This window comes from Sebastes fasciatus, chromosome 10, assembly GCF_043250625.1.
Source record: "Sebastes fasciatus isolate fSebFas1 chromosome 10, fSebFas1.pri, whole genome shotgun sequence".
Classification (NCBI taxonomy): Eukaryota; Metazoa; Chordata; class Actinopteri; order Perciformes; family Sebastidae; genus Sebastes; species Sebastes fasciatus.
In genome coordinates, this window is record NC_133804.1 from 33,854,639 (window position 1) to 33,865,021 (window position 10,383).

Below are 10,383 nucleotides of genomic sequence, written 5' to 3' on the forward strand. Positions count from 1 at the left end.
TAGATTACAATAAAATAAATTTAAATAAAATAAAATTTATAAAAAATAAAATAAAATAAAGCAAAGTAAAGTTAAATTAAATTAAGTAAATAAAATGATTTAATCATAATACAATAAATTAAGCACTATAAAATAAAACTACATGAAATTAAATGAATTAATAATGAAATAAAAATAGATTAAGTACAATAGATTACAATAAAATAAAACAAAATAAAATAAAATAAATAGAACAAAATACAATGACTGAAGTACAATAAAATACAATAAATGAAGTACAATTAAATTAAATCAAGTAAAGTAAAAATATTTAATTATAATAAAATAAAGTAAGTACTGTAAAATATAATTAAGCAAAACAAAATAAGTTAAGTGCAATAAAATAAAATAAAACAAAAATAAATTGAAATAAAAATAAATAAATCAATAAATAAAATAAAATGAAATAACATATACAATTTTTTTTTTTAATACCTTGTTCAGCTCTGTTGAACCTGTTCTTAGCTGTATGTACATTGAGAGTAACAAAAATACCAGAGTCAAATTCCTTCTTTGTTTTTTTGTTTAGTTTTTAGTTTTTGTACGTGTTCACAGTTAGTCAGCCATTAAAGCAGATTCTGATTCATTTCTGAGGTTCATAATTAAGTCTCTTTGCTCAGTGTTTTTCTTTCTTTTGTGCGTCCTTCGATGTGAGTGGCGAGTTGCTGAATATCATTTCTCTTACAGGGATAAATACAGGTGAAGTGAATTGAAATAAATACATTCATAGAGAGAAAGAGAGAGAGAGAGAGATACAGCTAAACAGAACTATAAAAATATAATCAGTACGTCTCTGAACCAGGTGGGAACAGGGAATATTAGGGCTACTCTCAGGGGTTAAAAATGTGAGATTTTTAAATTAAAGTAATAATATTTTGAGAAAACAAATCATAATAATACAAGTCATGATTTCAAGAGAAATATTTTAGTAATATTGTGATTTTTTTGTTGTTGTAAATTTTCATCTTAACTCTCTTAAATTGTTATCTTTCTCTCAGAATATACTGATTTTAATTCTCAGAACTTTAGTTGTTTTTAACTTTAGTTTATTGGAACCATCACACTTGTTTTACAGCTTTAAATTAGATTTTAAATGTTTTCTTTCACAGAGCGTCTGGATTTCTCCTGGTGTCAGTTTTAACCATCAGATGGTGCTGGAGGACCATTTTTAAAACCAAATCAATGAATCTGAGTCTTTAAACAAACCTGTTAGCTCCGGTCCATCACAATAATAATATTATAATATTGGCTTCTAATAGCCTGTATAATATAATATACTGTTTACCTGTTACTGTTCTATGTGTTCCCTGTATAGTGAAATAAAAACATTCTAATAGTTTAACATTTTAACTTTCAGCAATTCACAGCAGATTCATGATTTTGTTTTTAGCTGTGCATTTTATTTATGCTTTCTTTGCATAACAGATGTAATAATATAGGCTATTTAATGTCTTTCTAATCTGACTAAATGCTTAAAAACTATTACAGTCTATTGTTTGTTTGATGGTGTAACATCCACATCTGTAAGCTGGTTTTGTAACAGTAATATCATAAGTGATTAAATTACTGAACATGTGATTGCACATTTATCATCTTAATTAATTATTTACTAAGATGATTCAAGACTTTAAATAGATGTCTCAGTGTCCCACATTTTTTGATTTGACTGTCGCACATGCAATACAGAAAAATATAAAATAACAAATAAAATGAATGAAAATAAATAAATTATAACACTTACAATAAAAGACTGCAAGAAAAACCTTTATAAAGGCAGATAGAAATTAATTACTAGTGTGTAAAATTACTCTTAATTTATGAAATAAGAAAAAATAAAATAAAATATACTTTAGTGTCCTAAAAAAAACATAAATGAATGAAATGTAATTCTGTTTTATAAATGTATTCATTTATGATCTATGATAAAATAAGATATTCATCCAGACAATATTAGCTGCATGGTAAAAAATAAATAACTACAAAACCATCTCACCACAAGGTCCATTTAGTAGCTGTTCTGGAGCTTTCGCACAGAATTCCTCCACAGATGGATCACTTCAGGACTTCTCGTCAACGCTGGCTTTAAAATGTACTTCAATATACTGCAGAAATACACAGTAAAATAACATTAAATACAATACCAATATATGTAGAAACACAAAATAAAAAGTACAAATGAATGTGAACTGTATTAAATTACCTATTTATGTTTTTCTTTCTCCTGGAATAAAACCACAGTAGTACTACTAGTAGTAGTAGATGTAGTAGTGTTAGTACTAATAGCAGTAGAAGAGAGTACAGCAGGTGGAGCCACAGACCGCACCTTAAACACTGAGTTCTTCTGCTGATAAATAAAGATCAGGAAATACAGCGGAGGACATTTGACATTAAAATCGGTTGAAAATCTGTTTGTATTGTTATAAAACATCATCTTTGTGTTTATATGTTTGTCAACTTCAGTAAATAAACAACAAAACAAACATTCTGGTGTAAAATAGATTCAACAGCTCCGTCAGGTTTCAGAAGAAATGACCTTTATTCTAAATCACAGCAGCTGTTTGTGTTTGAGTTGAATATTCAGAGTTTATTTCACTACGATCGGCATCTAGAAATCAAGAGGAATACTTGTAGTTATATGTAGTTTAATTATAGTATTTAAATAAATCAGTTAAATATTTTCCCAATATCAAAATGACAGAAATAGAATGAAAAAAATCCATCAACATGCTGCACAATCAAGCTTTTATTATATTTAGTAGCAATATAACAAATGAAATAAAGTGTTTTACAATATTATAAAATAAACATTTTAAAAATACATAAAGCAAAGAAATACACCGGTAGAAGAATAGTAAGAAATACTACAAATAACATCTGAGTAAATCATAATTCAATACAGATGAATCTAAAATCATTTAAAGTCAGATTTTATAACACGTCACATAAATAAAATAAAATATTGTTTTTTAAGCACATATTCTGAAACATCTGTCCGTCGCTCACATCTGTAAAACATTCAACACAAGAAGCAAATAAATTCACCGTCCTAAATTACATTTATATTATATATTATATGTCAAAGGACTTGTGTTTAATTCTCCTTTAGACATTCAGGTTGTAACTCAGCAGTAAAATAATAATATTAATATGAATATTTTCATGAAACCAGCTTCAGCATCCCGTCAGAGTTCGTCTGTTAACATGTAAAACACAAACAGTAAGTAGACGTAACGTTATAAAAGTAAAAACAACACAACAGACTTGTGTTGAATTTCTCCTGTCTGGATATTAATATTATGTTTTCTCCTCTGATAGATAAATACTGTAAAGACGTCGGTTCACAGTAAAATGTAAATGACAGGTGTTGCACCTGTGAGCTAAATGCAACAGTGTGAGAGTCACAGTGTTAAAATAAATCAATAAACAATACAAGTTCAGTTGATGTAAATTACACTTGATGTTTTTATAAAAACAAATGTGCAATAAAAACAATAAAATTATGTCAATAAAAATACACCAAATATAAATGAAAACATGCATCACTGAAATGTTCTCAAGATCTTTAACCACAAACTACAAACTGATTTAAACTTCTTCCTCCGAAACAGTTTCTCATGAATCAGAATGTATTTTATTGTGTTTAACGTTTAAAGGCTGTTGATCGAATCACATATTTAATTGTGATTTTATGTGTTCTAAATGAACCTTAAAGGGAGATTTATCAAGTATTTAATCCTCTTATCAACATGGGAGTGAACAAATATGCTGCTTTATGCAGATGTATGTATATATTTATTATTGTAAATCAATTAACTATAATAACATAACATTAATAATATAATTGACTATGACTTGCCCCAAACTGCATGTGATGATCATAAAGTGGGCATGTCTGTAAAGGGGAGACTCGTGGGTACCCATAGAACCCATTTACATTCACACATCTGGAGGTCAGAGGTCAAGGGACCCCTTTGAAAATGGTCATGACAGTTTTTCCTCGCCAATATTTAGTGTTAGTTTTGGAGCGTTATTTAACCTCCTTCATGACCAGCTAGTCTGACATGGTTGGTACCGATGGATTCATCAGGTTTTATAGTTTACTATGATACCAGTATCTGACATTTCTTCTGCCTTTCTTTCGGACATTTTTTCGGACTATTTTTTCGGAAATTTTTCTGCCTTTCTTCCACCTTTTTATGAACATTTTTGGGCTTTTTTTTCAGAGATTTTTCAGTTTTTTAAAAAATATTTTCCAGTTTTTTTTCTGCCTTTCTTTCGACTTTATATGGACATTTTTCAGAAATTTATTTGGACATATTTGGACATTTTGTTTCTGACTTTTAAAAAAAATTCTTATATATTTTTCTGACTTCTTTTCTGACATTTTTTGGACTTTTCTTCTGCATTGTTTTGGACATTTCTCAGGTTGGTACCGATGGATTTATCAGGTTCTCTAGTTTACTATGATACCAGTATCTTCTGCCTTTCTTTCGGACATTTTCTGGGAGTTGTTCAGACATTTTTCTGACATTTTTCTGCCTTTCTTCCACCTTTTTATGGATTTTTTTTTTTTTAATTTTTAGACTTTTCTGGAGTTTTTTCACTTTTTCACTCTAGCTTTAAAACTGAGCCGCTACAACCAAACAATCTCAAGTTGTGTTAATGAAATTAGTGGCGATGAAACAAATTTGCGTTATTATTATCTTGTTAACTTTGACAGCTCTAGTTCAAAGTTTAATTTATGTTTATTTCAATACAGTTGTTGACATTTCTTTGTGTATTTAATGGTTAATAAAGAATCATATTGTCCCGCTCAGTGAATGTGAAGCGTGGATGCTGACGTGTTGACGTGAGGTTAATGTCTAATCAGCCTGTTAATTGTCAGCGTGAATCACCTGTTAAACACCTGTCTGACAATAAATAATGAAATCAACTGACTCTGGATCTGTGTGTTCGGCGCTGCAGGCCTCAGTGGACTTTATGTTATTCATATTAGAAAAACTAAATGTGTTAATTCATAGTTTTATAAGTAAACACTCAGCTGGTTGTTCAGAGACTCTGACCTGGTCTCAGCTTTAACAAACTCTGATCCTGAACTCTGAGTCGACTCGTCCTGACTGATCAGAGTCAGATCAATCAACCTGAACAGAAACAGACATCATCGATGGAGTTCTGATACAATGATTCACCATGGCAACAGGTAGATAAGAGGCACAGCCTCCATTTGAATCCAGTGGACGTGGAGACAAAGAGTTTAGAAGCAAAGAGACAAAACTCTGGTGTTTTTTTTGACAACAGCTGCTGCCGCCATTTTGGACTGAAATGCTTATTATATTTGTAATATTTGATCGTTCAGCACAGCACGGGCCGTTTCAGTAGAATCTGACAACAGAATAGAGATAATGTAATAATGTCGCTTTCAATCCAAAATGGTGGAAGCGTAGCTTATGGGGGGCGCTGGTCGCCCTCTAAAAGAATGTATAAATAAATAAAAAACGGTGGGCGCCCTTCCTCATTTTCTGCATCGAGATAAAAAAAATTAATAAATAAAAAAAGGTTTTTGGCCGTCTCCATCTTGGTTTTTGGCCGTCTCCATCTTGGTTTTTGGTCGTCTCCATCTTGGTTTTTGGCCGTCTCCATCTTGGTTTTTGGTCGTCTCCATCTTGGTTTTTGGCCGTCATCATCTTGGTTTTTGGCCGTCTCCATCTTGGTTTTTAGTCGTCTCCATCTTGGTTTTTGGCCGTCATCATCTTGGTTTTTGGCCGTCTCCATCTTGGTTTTTAGTCGTCTCCATCTTGGTTTTTGGCCGTCATCATCTTGGTTTTTGGTCGTCTCCATCTTGGTTTTTAGTCGTCTCCATCTTGGTTTTTGGCCGTCATCATCTTGGTTTTTGGTCGTCTCCATCTTGGTTTTTGGATGTCACCATCTTGGTTTTTGGTCGTCTCCATCTTGGTTTTTGGTCGTCTCCATCTTGGTTTTTGGATGTCGCCATCTTGGTTTTTGGCCGTCTCCATCTTGGTTTTTGGCCGTCGCCATCTTGGTTTTTGGATGTCGCCATCTTGGTTTTAGGCCGTCACCATCTTGGTTTTAGGCTGTCGCCATCTTTGTCCGCCGTGGTATCGACCTGTCAATCACAAGGTAGCCACGCCCTAAAGAACAGTAACATATTATAGTCTGTAACTTCAGATACGTTGTCTTCAGGTGTGAGACGGTGTCAGACTTCAGTCTTTTAAAAGTCTTTCCAGTCTCCTGGTGCATGATGGGTATAACTTGTTTATTTGTAATGTTGCTCGACTCAGAAGTCTCTGCGGTGTTTCTGATATCTTTCTTCTTCTTCTTCTTTGGTATTTTGGGGCTCGTTAGCACCGACGCTAGCCGCCACAGACCTGATATTATTCTGTTGTCACCAGATGGAGAAACCAACGCCTGCTTGGAGCCAAGATTTGTGTTTTATTTATAAGAACGGCGTTCACTCAGAACAAGTTTAATAACTCCACTAATGTTCTCCCTTCAGCCCCACGAGTGGAGACGTACTGAAGAGACGAGTGGACGGACGGCGGGACGGACGGACGGATCTGAACGGGACAAACCTCCAGTCTGATACGTCTGATATGGATCCACTCACTCGTCCATCAAGTGATTGAAAGTAGTTTGTGTCTTTAATCAGCTGATGGGTGTCCAACGCGTCGTCCTGAGGGGATAATTAAGAATCTGCTGCTGGAGAACTATAATGTCTCATCATGTCTCATTAATACTGAGTCACATTCAGGTGTTTTAAAGGAACAGTCCCTCCAAAATCAGACTTCTACATTTCATCCGGATTCCTCCGAACTTCCCTGACAGGACTGCTTTTGTATTTTATTACTTTAAAACTCTTTAATAATAATAATAATGATAATAATAACAATAAGCTGTCTGTCAGACTCACAGTCAGAGATGATAAATGTGAGTTTCTGCATTATGGATGGATGTTTTGTTGGGACGATGTTCATCTGAGCACTTAGTCTCTCCAACCTGATGAGCTCCTCCTTCAGCTTTCTGCCCCATTTCCCTCCTCCTCCTCTTCCTCCTCCTCTTCCTCCTCCTCCTCCTCCAGATATACATCTGCAGCAACATAAATGTTTAAATCCGGTGTTTTGTTTAGTCATTAAAATGGAAGAGCGGCTCACGTTGTCCGTGTCCTCGTCTGAAAGACAAACCTGCTAAGTGAAATTACGGTAAAATATTAATCAGATGAGTTAATTTATATTTATGTAACACTTTGCATACAATCAAGCTGAAGTGAAAGAGAACAGTTCAGTCATGAGGAAGACAAAACAATCACACCACAAGATCTTAAAGTGTCCCCCAAAAAAACACGGGTAAATTAAACATCCACGACACGAGAACGAGGAGAAATCAACCAACTAAATGTGTGTTTCAATTTAGAAACATAAATTAGTTTAGAGCGTTATTTAACCTCCTTCATGACAAGCTGGTATTGTTCAGACTTTTTCAGACATTTTCAGACATTTTTCAGACATTTTTAAAATTATTTGGGACTTTTTTGGACATTTCTAAACATTTTCTGACTTTTTTTTTTTTTTTTACAGTTTTGGACATTACTTTTTCCAGTTTTCAGACTTTTTGTTGGATATTTTTCAGATATTTTTCAGATATTTTTCGGACATTTTTCAGACGATTTGGGACTTTTTTTGGAAATTTTTAAACATTTTTCGGACATTTTTCGGACTTTTTTTTATTTAATTTTTTGACCTTTTTTTTTTTTTTCAGACTTTTTTCGGACATTTTTAAACATTTTTCGGACTTTTTATTTTTCTGTTTTGGACATTACTTTTGCAACATTTTTCATACTTTTTTTTTTTCGGACATTATTCAGACTATTTATCGGACATTTTTCAGATGTTTTCGGAGTTTTTTTTTTACCTTTTTGATATTTTTCGCACTTTTTTTTTTTTTTTTTTTACATTTTTCGGATTTTTTTTTACCTTTGTTTGACTTTTTCAGACTTTTCTTTTACCTTTTTTTTTTTATTTTTAAGACTTTTTTCGGACATTTTTAGTGTGTAAATGTAATGAGAACTGTTTAAAACAATGAGGGTGGAATGAGGCTTTAGCCTGTTCGATCGGCATAAACTTGCTCTGGTTTGTCACTATTTTATTATTATTTTTATATAAGTTGAAAATGACCGAAATAAAGTAAATGAATTAAACTAACTAAAAATACAACAAGAGATAAATGAATGATTAACACAGAGACACAGGATTAAAACTGGGAAAATGTATTTTCATTTCACTGGGACTTTAAGTTCCTGAACGCACCACGGCTGTCAAGTTAGATTTCATTTATTTATCATTCATTAATTGGTGTTATCTCATCGTATCTGGAGTCTTTGGTTCTATTCAGTTCAGATGTGTTCAGTAGAAACAGAAACGCTCCATCAGCCGTCCCTCAGCGATGCGCTGCGGGGCCGCGGGCCTCAGGTTGGTCCCCTCCGCTGGTCGATCTGATGGCTCCCAGCGGGAGAATTCAACATAATAGTTCTTGTGAATGTAGCACTGTCATTTAAATTGCTAATTATGATGGAACAAATAAATAAAACATGACCTTAGCGTGTTTTTATCTCTCACTGTAAAAACTTTGGATCGACCGTAAATCTCATCCAATCGTCTGTCAGCGTCCGGCGCCGCCGCCGCCGCCGCCGCCGCCACGCGTCTGCTGTGGTTTTATAGAAATGTCACCGACTGGAAACCAGTGTGTGTTTAATACATTTTAATGTGTGTTATCTCAGTTATCTACTGATGTTTTGGAATATGAATATGAAAAAGACATTATTTTACTACATTTTTAGTCTAATTTTATTTGTATATATTTTTTATCTGAATATATTTGATAGTTGCTATTTATTTAAATTTTATTTTTAGTGCTTCATTTGTGTAACAAAGATATTCATAATATAATTAATATCCTTGTTGTCTGTTAAAGTTCTGTAAAGTTCTATCTGTGCATCGGTTCTGGTTCCTCTGCTGATTGAGTTTCCCTTTTTAGGAACAATAAAGTTCTTATTATATTTAAAGGATTTTTATAAAACTGAAATTATGCAGAAAGATAGAAAATGACTGATAGAGGGGATCTGATCCAACTTCTCAGTCCCGATACTGATACCGATACCGATACCTGGGCTTTGGGTATCGGCTGATACCGAGTACCGATCCAATACCAGAGTTTAATTAATCAGCTGTATGCCTCACTGTGTGATTCTGTTATGTATAGAATAACATCAGACTGGACTTAAATGTTACTCTCCTAACTTTGTAAAACAAAAAGTGACTAATAAATACTTTAATATAAATTTATTTAATTGATATTTATTATTAAAATAATAAACAATTCAACAGCAACTTGGTAAAAAACTCTTAAAAATTAACAGGAATTATAATTCAAGTGTAAACCTTTTTAATGCTGCAACAAATTACCAGTAAATAATGTATAAACATTGAATTGAATAATTATAATAACTGATATCTGATCCAGTGTCGGTGCATCACTGACTGAATGATATTTAAACACCCATTAAGACCATAGGGGCCGCCTATAAAAACACTCTAAACCCAGACCGCCTCGGTTAGCGGTTCTTATTCTGGGTCAGAACCTTCAAATTCTTCAACATTATTATTCTCCTCCTCAACGTAACCGTAGTCGGCATCGATATCGCTCCCCTCGCTGAAGTCATCACACTTTAAAAACTTCCACACAAAGTCCAGGAAGCTGAGAGGCTAAAGCTAAAAACAAATAGCTTTCCCATAATGCATTTTTCCTTACCCATGTTTTTTTTTTTTGAGAATCACGATACCAGTAATCGGTCACGTGTCTTGAAAACGATGACATCATCTAAAACACGTGCACCTTGCATCCGGTCTTAAAGGGTTAAACAACATCACACATCCACGGATGGAAAAGGATGGAAATGACAGCTACACATTTAAATCTGTAAACATCTGTATATAAATAATAAATATCTTATAAATAATGTCCACAAACTTCACCAGCTTAAATACACTAATAGAAACAATGATAGCTATTAAAGGTCCCATATTGTAAAAAGTGACATTTTCATGTCTTTGATATTATAAAGCAGGTTTAAGTGTTTTATAAATACTGTTAAACTATCAAAACGCTCAATATACGGAGAAACACACACAGCCCGTATTAAGAAATTGTGCGTTTGAAACAAGCCGTCAGGATTTCTGTCCATTTGTGATGTCACAAATATACAATATTTAGACCATTACACGGTTTTAAACGTAAACATTCTAAATGTGTCCCAGTTTGTTTCCTGTTGCA